Genomic DNA, 18,098 nt, shown 5'->3' with positions numbered 1-18,098 from the left:
ACTAGACTCAAGCGAGGGCACAGAAGCACAACATAGTGGCTATTATACTGTTGTAAATGTGACTTTATCAAAACGCTCAGATGCATCAAGATAAAACAGAACACACATGCCCCCCCCCACACACACACACACACACTCTCCCAGCACCTGTATAACACACAACACACAACACACACTAATCATGTTTTTCTTTAAACAAAAATGCAACAAATGGGAAACTCTTCTTTAGGACGTTGTACTTGGTGAGAGGACGAGTTGTAATTACTGATCGTTTCTGGAGAAGGAGGGGAGGCTGCCCCTAGCTATCAATCTTGTCCGTGATGAAAGAAGACGTTCACATTCGACTGCAAACCATTACATAGTCGGTCATGAGTAATCTATGTCTGTAGGTTGCAGACAGATGGGTGACAATAAATATCAACTTGAATGCACGCCGGCCCGGGCCCAGCGCATGACAGATGTGGCGCCGAAGACGCTCGAAATCATTAGGCCTTTATGTAATTCAGTCACAAGTCTAAATGTCACAGGTTGCTGTTAACCTGTAGGCATAGAGGCTATGCCAGAGCTCTAGCCGATGCCACTTTGGTAACAATTGAGCAACGCGCGGAAGATAACGTTTCAGGACTGAGACACCCTGAATAATTATGATAGCCTAACTATTAGGTCTACACACTAGCCTACACAGTAATACTAAAACAAAAATAATACTGTTGTCGTTATGGTGAAACATTCATCCTCATATAGTAGGCCATGTAATCATGTTCCAACGCCTGCTATTCGGAGGAATTAAATTGGCCTATTCCATAATAATGGCTTATATTTATTTAAAATGATATTGAAAACATTTATTCTATAACGAATTGTAATTCATTTTTTGTTTTTAATGAAAAAAATATTAACTAGGCAAGTCAGTTAATTAAGAACAAATTCCTATTTACAAAAGGCCTCCTGCGGGGATAGGGCTGGTATTAAGAAAATAAATTTAAAAAGTTATATAGGACAAACACACATCACGACAAGAGAGACAACACAACACTCCATAAAGATAGACCGAAGACAACATAGCACGGCAGCAACACATGACAACACAGCATGGAAGCAACGTAACATGACAACAACTTGGTAGCAGCACAACATGGTAGCAGCACAAAACATGGTACAAACATTATTGGGCACAGACAACAGCACAAAGGGCAAGAAGGTAGAGACAACAATACATCACGCAAATCAGCCTCAACTGTCAGTAAGAGTGTCCGTGATTGAGTCTTTGAATGAAGAGATTGAGATAAAACTGTCCAGTTTGAGCGTTTGTTGCAGCTCGTCCCCGTCGCTAGCTGCAGCGAACTCAAAAAGACGAGCGACCCAGGGATGTGTGTGCTTTGGGGACAATTAACAGAATGTGACTGGCAGAACGGGTGTTGTATGTGGAATATGAGGGCTGCGGTAGATATCTCAGATAGGGGGGAGTGAAGCCTGAGGGTTAAATAAGCATCAACCAGTGGGTCTTGCGTCGGGTATATAGAGATGACCAGTTTACAGAGGAGTATAGAGTGCAGTGATGTGTCCTGGTGGCACATTGGTGCATTGCAGCATTGGTGACATTTCAGATGGCCGAATGGTAAAGAACATCTAGCCAAATGTTGGCATATTACTTGGTTCACCATATTCATATTTGTGTAACACAATCATCACGTTTTTTTTCAATACATGAAAATGCAAAAAGGCAACAACAGTATTGTATGATAACACGTTAGGTGCCTACCTGTTTTAGGAGGATACACATGCAGTGTAGGCTTAAGGTGCGTGATGGCAAAATAATTACAGAGGTTAAGTTAAGTCACACAACAGAAAAAAAAAGCAACGAACTAAAACACTTTGAAGTGAAAACAAATCCCAATATCCACTTGGCTGGCAAGGGGCCAACAGTGCAACCACGTTACCATGCAATGCAATGAGCCAACACGTTTGCATATTTAGTTTCACCAAATGTCCATTTGTAGCCTATATTATAATTGGAACCCAAGGGAAAGCATAACTCGATAGGCTACATACAGTTTTTACAATCCCCAAACGTGTCAATTTAGTGCAAATAAAGAAAAAATATGAACAACAAGGGTATTTTATTATTTGCCGGCGGCAGTTCGCCCTACCCTGTTGTTAATCTTGCTCTTTGAACGCCTGTCGCTGTCTTTTGAAGGGAGCCACAGCGCCAACTCGATCTTGCAAATATTCAGCAAGAATGCACTGTGCAAGTCAGTCCCCAGGTAGAATTTAGACCTGTAGAGTGCATGTCTTGTTGCAACTTTAAATCGACAAAAATCCCTTCCATTATCAGTAGAATATTTAAACATCTTTCATGAAGTTTTAGATCTTAAAGTACTGTCCTTTAGTGTTTACTTGGATTATTGCACAAATCAAGAATATGTTTGGTCTATAGACACGATGTCCTGTTGTAAATCGCATAGGCCAAATTTAGGCTAATTGATTCTATCAGTTGGGATGCAGTCTTTGTATAGGCTATTGCAAAAAAAAGCTAGGTCTATATAGCCTACTGAAAATAATTACAGTCTGAACATACATATTTATCTTCTGAAGGTAAGAAGTAACAGGTTCCATTGAGACATTCACACTGTACTTTTATCCCTGTGCTGAGTGCCAAGAAAAAACACAGTATTGTCTCTCTCGACTGTAGAAGTACGCGTTTGTTGTCTTCTGCCGAATGACCCTTCTTATTACGCCAAAAGAATGACGTGTCGAGAATGATAGATTCCTGCGCTTTCATCTCGCGCCAACATTCTTCGGCGCTCTGATTTCACCTCTGTAATCGTCGGGAACGCCCTCCCCCTCGCATGAACCATGTCATTTTACCTCTATGTTGCCAGTTCTTGGGTTCTTATCCAAGACGGGCCAGAAGGTTAATTGAACTACACTGGGACCATGCTCACTGTGCCAATAGCGTTGAAAAAATACGTAGTAATTCTTGTCACATTTATAATACAATGTTTGGCTGTAAAATGTCATTTTGGGGGGTTCAATGTGTTGATGTGTATGTCACCCCTAAACCTTGAACCCCCCCTTAGTAACATGTCCATCACCACATCATGCTAATCTTGAAGTCTAGCATGGATAGATGCACAATATAAACTAGAAATGTCTTGAGTCATGATATATTAGTCCCCTATGAGTTTGAGTTGAAATCATGGGTTCACACATTGTGACACATCTTGTGTGTCAGTCTGTTCATCAGCCTCAAACTTAAGGCCATTGGGGATAGACTGAATCTACACTGACATTTTGTCACAAAGCTGTCTTCATATCTAATCATTAAAACAGTATTCTTATTTTGTTTGGCAGTGCCTCCACAGATTCTGTAAAGGCCGTGGCTCTGAATTAGCATACCACCCCACTCGTCTCCGTGTGGCACAGTATACATCAACCACAGGTCATCAATCACCATGCACAAACTCAAGAATTTAACAGCATATGCTATTCACTGGCATTGTGAAAGTTAGAATGTCATTTGCCACAGGGTAACAAACTAAATGTATTAAAGGTGATTTGTCTTGTACACCCTAAGAGCATGGAATAGATATCACTCTTTGGTTGACAGGCAAACCACTGACTTGTAAGTAGAGTTCAGGTTGTAGATTCAAGACTGTAGTGTCCCACCGCGTTCAGGCCTATTTTCTGTTTAGCTGTTCCCCCAGGGTCATGTCATTAGCTGGTATATAATATCTCTATTCTAATGTTGCTGATGATGCACAAATCTCCTTGACTCAGGGATGAATGACACTACCAATGTTCCTCAACTCAACAGTATGAAAACTTTTCTGTCTTATATAGATTTACATTTCAGTCATTTAGCAGATGCTCTAATCCAGAACGATTTACAGTTAGTTCAAATACCTAACAGAGGTAGTGATGAGGATTGGAGGAATTGATGAGAGTGAGATTAAATTGAGAGTACCAGTCAAAAGTAGTTTGGACACACCTACTCAATCAAGTTTTTACTATTTTCTACATTGTAGAATAATAGTGAAGACAGCAACACTATGAAATAACACATATGGAATCATGTAGTAACCAAAAAATTGTTAAACAAATTAAAATATATTTTATATTTTAGGTTCTTCAAAGTAGCCACCCTTTGCCTTGATGACAGCTTTGGACACCCTTGGCATTCTCTCAACCAGCTTCACCTTTAATGCTTTTCCAACAATCTTGTAGGAATTCCCACATATGCTGAGCACCTGTTGGCTGCTTTTCCTTCACTATGCAGTGCAAATCATCCCAAACCATCTCTATTGGGTTGAGGTTGGGTGATTGTGGAGGCCATCTGGTACACCACTCCATCACTCCCCTTGGTCAAATAGCCCTTACACAACCTGGAGGTGTGTTGGGTCATTGTCCTGTTGAAAAACAAATGGTAGTCCCACTAAGTGGAAACCAGATGGGATGGCATATCAATGCAGAATGTTGTAGTAGCCATGCTGGTTAATCGTTCCTTTAATTCTAATTAAATCACTGGTAATGTCAACAGTAAAGCACATGCACACTATCACACCTCCACATCCAGGCTTCACGGTGGAAACCACACATGCCAAGATAATCTGTTCACCTACTCTGCGTCTCACAAAAATATGCTGGCTGGAACCAAAAATCTCAAATTTGGACTCATCAGACCAAAGGACAGATTTCCACCGGTCTAATGTCCATTGCCCATTTCTTGGCCCAAGTAAGTCTCTTCTTATTATTGCTATCCTTTTGTAGTGGTTTCTTTGCAGCAATTCAACCATAAAGTCCTGATTCACGTAGTCTCCTCTGAACAGTTGATATTGGGCTGCAATTTCTGAAGCTGGTAACTCTAATGAACTTATCCTCTGCAGCAGAAGTAACTCTGGGTCTTCCTTTCCTGTGACGGTCTTCAAGAGAGCCAGTTTCATCATAGGGCTTGATGGTTTTTGCGGCTGCACTTGAAGAAACTTTCAAAGTTCTTGAAATGTTCCCGGATTGACTGACCTTCATGACTTAAAGTAATGATGGACTTTTGTTTCTATTTGCTTATTTGAGCGGTTCTTGCCATAATATGGATTTGGTCTTTTACCAAATAAAGCTATCCTCTGTATACTACCCCTACCTTGTCACAACACAACTGATTGGCTCAAACACATAAAGAAGTAAAGCAATTCCACAAATTAACTTTTAACAAGGCACACCTGTTAATTGAAATGCATTCCAGGTGACTACCTAATGCAGCTGGTTGAGAGAATGCCAAGTGTGTGCAGAGCTGTCATCAAGGCAACGGGTGGCAACTTTGAAGAATGTCAAATATATTTTTATTTGTTTAAACCTTTTTTTGGTTACGACATGATTCCATGTGTGTTATTTCATGGTTTTGATGTCTTCACTATTATTATACAATGTAGAAAATAGTACAAATAAAGAAAATCCTTTGAATGAGTACGTGTGTCCAAACTTTTGACTGGTACTGTATGTCCAATGAAAGGCTACAGATTGAGGGATGAACAGGAAAAATGTTCTAATGATGGAGGGATGGACGTTGCTGGGAATCCAGTGATAGCAGGGTTACCAAACTGGTGACATGGCACCAAGCAATTGTTTTTGGGGTATGCATAGGTAGCTAGGTGGAGTTGTGGACGCTTGTCATAGCTGGGCAAGGTGAGGGACAGATGAGAGAGAGCGAGCAAGGGAGGCTCAGCCTCTCTTTAAGACTGTAATTATGTGTGCATTATGGAGGAGAACAAAGCCAGGCCCTGCAGCCATGGAGCAGGGATGTGCCCTTACTGTGGCTTTTATTCACACTGGGGGAAAAAAGTTAATAACAATACTTCTCAACTCAGCCCAGACTGCTTGGCGTCTCCCCTCCCACGAGTGTGTGTGTGTGTGTGTGTGTGTGTGTGTGTGTGTGTGTGTGTGTGTGTGTGTGTGTGTGTGTGTGTGTGTGTGTGTGTGTGTGTGTGTGTGTGTGTGTGTGTGTGTGTGTGTGTGTGTGTGTGTGTGTGTGTGTGTGTGTGTGTGTGTGTGTGTGTGTGTGTGTGTGTGTGTGTGTGTCCGGAGCATATATGTTGCAAAGAAAGCGCTACACTTTACAGTATACAGTCTTCATACACAATTGGAGTCAGTCTGAGGGAAAGAGGTTGGATTACATTGCATTATAAATTTAGACCTGGATATCATTTCCGTTCGGTTTAAGGTTTTGACCCAATCTCAGGTCTATTCTGGGATGGAATTAATCGCTGTTTTAAAATGTGTGATCTCCAACATGGTTTAGCCACAAGTGGCCAATTATAAGCTTTGTTTGACACAATTGATAATGAAGTTGAATAAAATAGATGAAACATTGGAGCTCCTCGGGGCTCCTCTCTACCAAGGCAAATGTAACATGAGACTAATACTTGTGCCATATAGAGTAATCAGCCACAGCCTGGCCATGACCACAATGGTGTTACAGAATGAGGCCCCCTGGGACAGATTATGTCTTATTATGGCTACACCTGTAGGGACCACAAATATACATTTTTTTTGTCATGCAGTTTCTACTCTGCATAAACATTCTTTTTGTTGTGTGTGTTTTTTAAAACCTCATGCCGACAGATCACGTGGGCAAAATAAGAACATCAAAAGTGTGTGTGCATCAGTGAGAGTGACTGAGGAGCATGCATCACACCACAGGCACCAACAATTAGTCTTCAATAATCTATGGATTTGCCTATTTAAGTCATGCTTTTGGTGTGCTGTCTGTCCATCTCATTCATTGTGGACTTTATTCATCGGGATACAGCACTCATACTTATTGAGGAATAATCTGAGAGTGAGCACATTAGCCTACCCACTGTGCACACACTGGTTGAATCAGAGTTGTTACCACCTCATTTCAATGAAATGATGTTGAACCAACGTGGAATAGACGTTGAGTTGACGTATGTGGACAGTGGGTAGGCTACCTTTTAGTATTTTCTCAGATCAGATTTTGATCAAATGAAATCATTGCAGGTCGCTCTAAAGTAGTATATAGGTTGTCCACATTTGAAGTATGCCTACAGAGGAAAATCAAAAGATAGCCCATGTTTCTGTAAATAATGATGGTTTTTATTTAGTTTAGGCATTGTATTGTATAGGCTTATGCAAATGACAAATTTTGCACATATTAATCAACATTTAATATCTGTAAATAAAAGTATAAATGTCCAGTAAACATTTTTGTAAAATAGTGGATAAGAAATTAGACGTTGCTCATTCTGATTCTTAATAACAGACGCATTCACGATTTCGCGTTGCTATAAACTTTTCCTAAACATGGTCAAACTACCTATTTGCCTCAACAAACAGAAACATTCTGACACGAATATCAAATTAAATTGTAGGTCTATGTTTAGAATTTACGGATATTATAAAAACAAAATCCTTGTTTAAAATTACATTTTTGGGTCGTTTCCTAAATTAAGTGCATGCAGCTGAATCGAAAAGATAAGTTAAATGGGTTTATGTGGCCTGTAGAAATAGTGCCATTTCATCAAACTTGGCAATGCCGACCATATAATTTCGAAGTGGTCAATAGGATCATTTATTAATTTGATTATTTCTAAGATGTAGGCAATTCGCACGAATTGTCATGTGTAGCCTGTTGTATTATGACATATTTTGTCTTATTTTAGGTTGATGGATTGCGGATGACGTTCGTTGTTACCCTTCTGAATATATATTAGAAAGGCTTTTAACGAAATAAATTATTTTATTGGTTGAGTCATGTCTGTTAGGACTACACAACAAGATATTTAAAGAACAATAGTTTTTATGACGAGAAAATATTATCCTATCTAGCCTTGGCTGAACAGTTTTCTCGATATTGTTCATTTTATTAGGCAAAACACAATGCTTTCGCTATCAGAATATTGAAAGGACAATGAAATTCACTATTGTTAATTTATGTTTAACCCCCGCTCTCCTCCCCATAACCTTGACCATTGTCTGAACTTAAAACCTAAAGCTTCACAGAAGACATCATTGGTGGAAAAAGTACTAAATTGTCAAACTTGAGTAAAAATAAATATACGTTAATAGAAAATGACTCGAGTAAAAGTGAACGTCACACAGTGAAATGCTACTTGAGTAAAAGTCTAAAAGTATTCGGTTTCAAATATACTTAAGTATCAAAAGTACGAATAATTAAAAATTCCTTATATTAAGCATACCAGACGGTACAATTTTGTAGTTTAAAAAAAAGTTTATGTATGGCCAGGGTCACACTCCAACACTCAGACATCATTTACAAACAAAGCATTTGTGTTTAGTGAGTCCACCAGATCAGAGGCAGTTGATTACCAGGGATGTTCTCTTGATAAGTGTGCGAATTGGACCATTTTCTGTCATGCTAAGCATTCTAAATGTAACGAGTACTTTTGGATGTCAGGGAAAATGTATGGAGTAAAAAGTACATACGTTTCTTTAGGAATTTAATGAAGTAAATATAAAAGTTGTCAACAATATAAATAGTAGAGTAAAGTACACATACTACAAAAACTGCTTAAGTAGTACTTTAAAGTATTTTTTTACGTAAGTACTTTACTCCACCAGATATACGGTTACCATCTGTCATCTGTCAGACTCATGCACCGCCTCCCGACCCAATACTTTTTTATCCGTTAACTGCATAGGAAATGTATGTATTTATTGAACCTTGATTTATAAAAATTAAAAATTATATCATAAAAATTCTAAATGGTTGAAAAATGTCTGTTTGTCTGTCTGAGTGTTGGTTACAACAACACTGAAACATACAAGGCCAGATGCATGACTTCAGCAACAGTTAAATGTTAGGCTACTCAGGATAGTTCCATTAGGAAGCTACAGAAATGGGGAGACATTACTTTCACCAAAACAGCAGAAGCCTGAATGAAGGCATCAGTAGCATGGGATTTTCCCACAGCAGAAACCAGCTGCTTATAAGAGTTTTAAGAGTTCCAGAATGAGAGAGTCCTTCGTTAGGATAGACAAGTGGCCAATCCTCAAAAAGAGAGAGATACTAGCAGAGGTATAACAAAGCATATCTCTAAGGTCTCTCAGATATGAAATGGATTGTGGTGTGAAAATATTTTTGTGCAAAAGTGGTTAAATGTATAGATATGGTGACACACAACCTAAACTCAAAAAGTGCAGAATAATGCATGGCGAGAGCCAAAAAATGGCATACATGTGATCACATCTAAACAGCAATACCAAACAGGCTTTTTATCATACTATCAAAAAAAAGCTGCAAGAGTGCAGAGTAATGCCTGGCTGGAGGGGGGTGGGCCACATCTAACCCAGAATTCAAGCTCAGATATGGCTAAAAATGTGGAATACACGTAGTCGGTTATCTGCCCTACATACATACACAAGCAAACAGCATTAGGACATATGAATGAATCTCGGAAATATAGACCTGTAAACACACAGATACAATATGCTGAGAATATCAACAATTAAAATGTATGATGAATGTGAACTTCACTTTTTGGTAGCTGTTCAATAGACATCCGTTCAAGTCAATTTGCTCTCATTCAGTGCTGTATGGTCCTGCCTGACAAAATGCATACGATTAGGCCCGCACATGTTTTTTTGATGTTGTGGCCATTGTAATTGCCTCTAAGGCAAGTAGGCCGAGACTGAAAACTGTCATTCTTTCCTGCCAAAAGTTCCTCTGTGAATGTTATATGTTCAGCCCCTATTCTTGCAATTACATTAGGGGGCCCCCCTAGATTTTTCTCCAAATCCAATATAGCTACCACAATTAAATATGGCTGCCACCATACCGTTTAATAGTGGTTTAATCACCTGTTTATGAACATGTTTTAATGAGAGACATTTTAAAGATTTATGTACCTGTACTGTACGACCTGTACTCAAGACAATTTTTGTGTACTTCAACTATGTTCGGAATCCATTACGCCCAGCATATACACTCAAAGACCTTTGTCTGGATTAGGAAAAGGAAGTAGGCTGTTTGTCATGGCAACACCAAGTATTCCAAGTCACAAGCCTCTCTGAGGATCAATGAGGCAACTGGGAGGCTCCAACGAGAGGAAAGAGAATCCAACCCTGGACTCTCAAATCCACTCCATATCTCTACAGCTTTTCCCCACTGTGGTATAACTGTGCCTCCAAGATCGGAATCTTATGTCACCTCCTTATCATTTAGAAGTAAGCTTTGATTCATTACTTGTCCAATACGGCTGCTTGAATCCAACACACACTTTCGCTGGCTCACTGCATTTGTGATGCACATTGGGATGTTCTGAACTCCGGTTCGGGTTGAGCTGGCACATTGCTTCTTACAGAGAAATCACGTCCACTATCCTGGCTGTCTGCAATGGAGTTGCCTTATATGTTGATTTGGTGACATTAAGGTGTACGGGAAGGATGCAAACATACATGACAAGCGCATAAGGCTAGTATGAACCAACCCAACCTGTTGCTCATTGACAAGAAATGCCATCAATTTAGTTGGCCTTCTTCACGTCATAGGAATTGCACCTCACCAATGCCAACGCAATCCTAAATCTCCCAGAACTGTCCTCGATATGCCCACTCCACCATCAGTCCTCCCCTCGGGAAGTTACTAGAGACAGAGAAACCCTGGAACTGGACTGTCACATGTCAGAAGGCCATTCAACAGCTAAAATGCCATACCCAGAGTCAATATCAACATAATAAGGAATTCCCCTTGACCAGGCTCACAAATGGTAAACAATTATTACTTTCTATCGACCCCCATTTTAAAACAGCCAACTTCATTGTCAATTTTGAGTCATAAAGAAAGAACAAAACATGTTGAAAAGCTGCTGTGTTGTTCAATGTACATGTGACTAGGTCAAAAAACCCGAGCTACGGCTCGCAATGTTCCCAAGTAGGACAATATAGCCTGCGAGAGGAGCCCTGTGGCTTCAGGCTATTCAGTGTGGGAGATATCCAAGTAGGCTACACGTAGCTATGTATGCGGAAAACATTTAATCACAGGGCTCGTATAACTCAACTCACTATTTGTAGTGAGTACTTCTAGTCCGTTTATTTGGGTTGTTGGTCTTGGCTAGCTTAATGTTCCAGTCGGTAGCTAGCTAGCACTCACTCACGTGGCTTCTAGCACCTTCATGAAAAGGGGCATGAGGGGAAGCTCGACAATAGTATGTTTTTCTAAGTAGTGAGAATGCTCTGGAGCAGGCAATGTTGAAAAGTAATCTTTAGACATGTTGTACTTAAATGTAGTTTCGTAATTGACTAAAACAGGCGGACAACAAGAAAATTATGTTCGAAAAAGGTAAAATTATTTAATGTTAGCCAATGGGGTAACTGAAATAACCAAAGGTTGTTTTCCCCACAGGTCCGCAGCGTTCTATCTAATACTGACTGGGACTGTCTGGAAATTGCTGGCGTGAATTGCTCTAATATGCATTTATTTTACTAACAAACATGGCTGGCCAGCCCTGAAATGAAGAATGAGCTCTCATGTTGGGGTGACTCATGCATTGGTCTGGGAAACTGTCCACTAATCCCAACATCTCTATAAGGCAAACAAGAGGCACCATAGGACAGTAAAACTTGCTGTATGTGATCGTTTATGGTGGCTGGGGATTGACCGTAAGATATTGGGCTTTGTGCACCATGCTTGATCAGCTCCACTTCCTCTGCAACCCTTTTACTGTCCATCAATAGCCCAGGGATCGTCTTTGAATGTACACGTTTGTGGAGCTATGCTATGTCCCTCACAACCAACTATCACATTTTATGGAAGACCCAGATGCAGACCATGTCGAAGTAACAAAAGTTTATTACTAGAACAGAGGGCAGGCAAAATGACAGGTCAAGGGCAGGCAGAGGTCAGTAATCCAGATCAGAGTCAAAAGGTACAGAACTGCTGTAACACTCGTCGTTGGAATGAGGTGAGGACCAAAGCGCAGAGTGGTAAGTGTTCATCATTATCTTTATTAAACAGAGAACACTAAACAAAATAACAAAGGAGAACGAAACGAAACAGTTCTGTAAGGTGACATGCACATAACAGAAAGCAATCACCCACAAAACACAGATTGGAAAAGGCTACCTAAGTATGATTCTCAATCAGAGACAACGAACGACACCTGCCTCTGATTGAGAACCATACCAGGCCAAACACAAAACCACAACATATAAAAAATAACATAAGACTTCCCACCCAACTCACGCCCTGACCATACTAAAACAAAGACATAACAAAAGAACTAAGGTCAGAACGTGACAACTGCAGGCAGTCTCAGGGTCAGGGCAGGCAGAGGTCAATAATCCAGGGTGGTGTGACAAGGTACAGAACGGCAGGCAGGCTCAGGGTCAGGGCAGGCAGTCAAAACCGAGAAAACAGGAACTATAGAAAAAAGACAGGCGCAAGGGGAAAACGCTGGTAAGCTTGACAGACAAAACAAACTGGCAACAGACAAACAGAGAACACATGTATAAATACACTGGGGATAATGGGGAAGATGGGTGACACCAGGAGGGGGGTGGAGGCAAGCACAAAGACAGGTGAAACAGATCAGGGTGTGACACCAACTCTTCTTAGTCATATGACCTAGCTACACTCTAACTAACTTCTAAGTAACCTGAGGTCACCCTCACAGATTCTGTAAATCTCCTGCTGGCCTTGCCCCAGCCCTTAACAGTCCTTAATCAATGTCAAACACCCACAATTAGTGTCGGCCAAATGATAATCCTACTCGAAAGCAAACGTTCCCACAACTTTCCCTTAATAGTCTCATTAGGTCATTAACTAATGTTTTCACAGGAATATTCCTGTGAAGTACAAGGAATGTTTCCAAGAGACCATTCCTTTAATATCAAATGTAATTTGGGTACCATGGGTACCATGTTCTCAGAACTTAAGATATTCATGTTCTAGACATGTTTCATGGGAATGTTTGCAAAAACATTTGTCTCCAGTTTTCTGTGGGTTAGGAAAACATTGCAACAACGTCCCACACAACATACATAGAACATGGTTGCCATGTTCTCAGAACATCAAATATTAATGTTCTAGACACGTATGCTGGGAATGTGGCAAAATCATTCTTGTGTCCAGTTTTCTTTGGGGTAGGAGAATATTCCACCAATGTCCCACCAAACACACACAAAACAAAATGTTGGTGGAATAGTAACCTGTTTTAATGATACTCCTGAATCACTATGATCAATACAATATTTTCTTGAGTATACTTCTAACAGAGCTGAGATGTACAGTACTGTATAGTTCATTCATCCTATTGCCTACACCTATCAAGTTTCAGATCTACACAAGTGCCTAGGGAGGAGGAGTTAGGGTTTCTTCTATACAGGGCCTAACTATACTGGCCCAATAAGCATGTGCCTTAGAGATATCCCTTATTGGCACAGTGGTTAGGGTGTTTGTCATTGGTTCTAGTGGCCTGGGTTTGAGACCCTACTGCCACATTTTTAACAATATGTTAATGTCATTATTTGGCAACAGTTCCTCAGAGGAGGAAGGTTAGGACCATCCTCCTCAGTTAATTTAAGACAAAACTAGACCAAATATATTAATGTCACCAAATAATTGATTAAAACATACTGTCTTGCAATGAAGATCTACACTAGCCTCAGCAGAACTCTGTAGGTTAGCACCATGGTGTCGCTGTAAGACAGCTAGCTTCTGTCCTCCTATGGGTACATTGACTTCAAAACATAGCCTAGGTGGCTCATGGTTCTCACCCCCTTCCATGTTGTCCACCAATTAAAGGTTCCGAGAATTAATCTAGTACTGAAAGAATACGCTACAGCTAGCTAGCACTGCAGTGCATAACATGTGGTGAGTAGTTGACTATAAGAGAGAGAAAGACAATAGTTGAAAAGTTATTAACAAATTAATTTCTTCCTAAATTAAGGAGACTCAAGAGAGAAAGAGAGAGAGAGATAGCTGTATTTCCTAGTATATTCTTTTTCACTTTCACTTACTTAGCTAGCTTAAAATGCAGCTAGCTAGTGAAGCCTACAGTCGTGGCCAAAAGTTTTGAGAATGACACAAATATTAATTTCCACAAAGTTTGCTGCTTCAGTGTCTTTAGATATTGTTGTCAGATGTTACTATGGAATACTGAAGTATAATTACAAGCATTTCACAAGTATCAAAGGCTTTTATTGACACTTACATGAAGTTGATGCAAAGAGTCAATATTTGCAGTGTTGACCCTTCTTTTTCAAGACCTCTGCAATCCACCCGGGCATGCTGTCAATTAACTTCTGGGACAAATCTGACTGATGGCAGCCCATTCTTGCATAATCAATTCTTGGAGTTTGTCAGAATTAGTGGGTTTTTGTTTGTCCACCCGCCTCTTGAGAATTGACCACAATGGGACAATGGGATTCAGGTCTGGTGAGTTTCCTGGCCATGGACCCAAAATATTGATGTTTTGTTACCCGCGCCACATAGTTATCACTTTTGCCTTATTGCAAGGTGCTCCATCATGCTGGAAAAGGCATTGTTCATCACCAAACTGTTCCTGGATGGTTGGGAGAAGTTGGATGTGAGAGGATGTGTTGGTACCATTCTTTATTCATGCCTGTGTTCTTAGGCAAAATTGTGAGTGAGCCCACTCCCTTGGCTGAGAATCAACCCCACACATGAATGGTCTCAGGATTATTTACTGTTGGCATGACACAGGACCGATGGTAGAGCTCTTCTCCGGACAAGCTGTTTTCCGGATGCCCCAAACAATCGGAAAGGGGATCCATCAGAGAAAATGACTTTATCCCAGTCCTCAGTAGTCCAATCCCTGTACCTTTTGCAGAATATCAGTCTCACACTGGTGTTTTTCCTGGAGAGAAGTGGCTTCTTTGCTGTCCTTCTTGACACCAGGCCATTCTCCAAAAGTCTTCGCTTCACTGTGCATGCAGATGCACTCACACCTGCCTGCTGCCATTCCTGAGCAGGCTCTGTACTGGTGGTGCCCCAATTCCCCAGGTGAATCAACTTTAGGAGACGGCCTTGGTGCTTGCTGGACTTTCTTGGGCACCCTGAAGCCTTCTTCACAACATTTGAACCGCTCTCTTTGAAGTTCTTGATGATCCGATAAATGGTTGATTTATTAGGTGCAATCTTACTGGCAGAAATATCCTTCCCTTTTTGCGCAAAGCAATGTTGACTGCACGTGTTTCCTAGCAGGTAACCATGGTTGACTGAGGAAGAACAATGATTCCAAGCACCACCCTCCTTTTGATGCTTCCAGTCTGTTATTCAAACTCAATCAGCATGACAGAGTGATCTCCAGCCTTGTCAACACTCACACCTGTGTTAACGAGAGAATCACTGACATGATGTCAGCTGGTCCTTTTGTGGCAGGGCTGAAATTCAGTGGAAATGTTTTTTGGGGGATTCAGTTCATTTGCATGGCAAAGATGAACTTTGCAATTAATTGCAATTCATCTGATCACTCTTCATAACATTCTGGAGTATATGCAGATTGCCATCATACAAACTGAGGCAGTAGACGTTGTGAAAATGTATATTTGTGTCATTCTCAAAACTGGCCAAGACTGTACTTAACCACCTGGCTCAAACAGAGAGGGATGCTACATTAGCTTGCTGGCTATGGCTATCCAACACGGGAACTATTCCAGTGGCAATTTTAGCATCGAAATCAAGGTGGGGCAAACAAAAGCAAAACAAAATTGAGATGCATGCCAGAAAAGCCACTACACAACACAACGCTAAACTATACATTATTTGCACTATAACAGTGACAAACGGTGCCCACATAAGGTTGTCCCAACAGCAGAGCTATCTTTTCAGCACTATGGAGTGAATTCTTACCACTGCTACACCTGGCTATCAGCGGAGCCTTGTCTGGCAGTGAAACAGTTCATTCAGCTTCATGTACTGCCTTTTTAAAACACATAGCTGATATGGCTGACTTACTTAAACAAATGTGGTTTCTACTGACAATTGAGATGCGCAAAATATGGCATGAGGGAATGATAAGCGGATAAGAGGAAATCCGTAATTTAGATTAAGACATTAATGAGAAAGCTAAGTGTAACTGTCTTCTTCCTCCTCTGACGAGGAGTAGTAGGAAGGATCGGAGGACCAATGCGCAGCGTGGTACGTGTTCATGATTCTTTTAATAGAACACTGGAAAATACAAAATGACAACGTGAAAAAACAAAAACTGAAACAGTTCCGTGTGGAACACACAGATACAGAAAATAATCACCCACGAAACACAGATGGGAAAAGGCTACCTAAGTATGATTCTCAATCAGAGACAGCTAACGACACTTGCCTCTGATTGCGAACCATACCAGGCCAAACTCAAAAGACAACATAGAAAAACTAACATAGACAACCCACCCCACGCCTTGACCTACCTAAAACATAGACATAACAACAGAACTAAGGTCAGAACGTGACAGTATCCCCCCCCCCTCCAAAGGTGCGGACTCTGGCCGCAAAACCTAAACCTATAGGGGACGTTTCCGGTGCTATGAATATGGGACCAAATAGTAAACTTCGACTACTTCAGGGAAGTCAAATCAATTTGTCAATCATTTTGTAAAAACACTAATAAAAAACAATCTCTTTCTCGGAGCAATTGTATTAGTATAAAATAATATAATATCCCCAAAAATGTGGCATTCAATATAGCTCAGTATTTGAATTATATATTTTATATTATTATTATTATATATTTTATACAGTCATAATTTCTCATCTTTGTCAAAGGTTTCAGAGCCCACTGTATAGCCCATGCATGGCTTTTCAAATAAAATAAAATAAAATGTTATTTGCCACATGCGCCGAATACAACAAGTGTAAACTTTACCATGAAATGCTGAATACAACAAGTGTAAACTTGTTCAGGCCTACCAATCAGGCCTACCAATCTGTACATGTAGGTGGGGGTGAAGTGACTATGCATAGGTAACAAAAAAACAGTGAGTAGCAACAGTGTACAAGAGGGGAGCGGGGGGTCAATGTAAATTGTCTGGTGGCGATTTTTAGGAATTGTTCAGCAGTCTAATGGCTTGGGGGTAGAAGCTGTTGAGGAGACTTTTGGTCCTAGACTTGGTGCTCCGGTACCGCTTGCCATGCGGTAGCAGAGAAAACAGTCTAGAACTTGGGTGACTGGAGTCTCTGACAATTTTATGGGCTTTCCTCTGACACCGCCTTTTATATAGGTCCTGGATGGCAGGAAGCTTGGCCCCAGTGATGTACTGGGCCGTTCGCACTACCCTCTGTAGCGCCTTACAGTCAGATGCCGAGCAGTTTCCATACCAGGCAGTGATGCAACCGGTCAGGATGCTCTCGATGGTGCAGCTGTAGAACCTTTTGAGGATCTGGGGGGCCATGCCAAATCTTTTCAGTTTCCTGATGGGAAAAGGTTTTGTCATGCCCTTTTCACGACTGTCTTGGTATGTTTGGACCATGATAGTTCATTGGTGATGTGGACACCAAGGAACTTGAAACTCTTGACCCGCTCCACTACAGCCCCGTCGATGTTAATGGTGGCCTGTTCGTCCCGCCTTCTCCTGTAGTCTACGATCAGCTCCTTTCTCTTGTTCACATTGAGGGAGACATTGTTGTCCTGGCACCACACTGCCAGGCCTCTGACCTCCTCCCTATAGGCCATCTCATCGTTGTCGGTGATCAGGCCTACCACAGTTGTGTCGTTAGAAAACTTAATGATGGTGTTGGAGTAGTGTTTGGCCACACAGTCGTGAGTGAACAGGGAATACAGGAGGGGACTAAGTACACACCCCTTAGGGGCCCCAGTGTTAAGGATCAGCATGGCAGACATGTTGCTGCCTACTCTTACCATCTGGGGGCGGCCTGTCAGGAAGTCCAGGGTCCAGGTGTAGAGGGAGGTGTTTGATCCCAGAGTCCTTGGCTTAGTGATGAGCTTTTTGGGCACTATGGTGTTGAACACTGAGCTGTAGTCGATGAACAGCATTCTCACATAGGTGTTCCTTTTGTTCAGGTAAGAAAGGGGGGTGTGGAGTACGATTAAGATTGCGTCATCTGTGGATCTGTTGGGGCGGTATGCAAATTGGAGTGGGTCTCTGGG

This window comes from Oncorhynchus gorbuscha, linkage group LG16 (genome assembly GCF_021184085.1).
Source record: "Oncorhynchus gorbuscha isolate QuinsamMale2020 ecotype Even-year linkage group LG16, OgorEven_v1.0, whole genome shotgun sequence".
NCBI lineage: Eukaryota > Metazoa > Chordata > Actinopteri > Salmoniformes > Salmonidae > Oncorhynchus > Oncorhynchus gorbuscha.
This window is presented reverse-complemented; position numbering follows the sequence as displayed.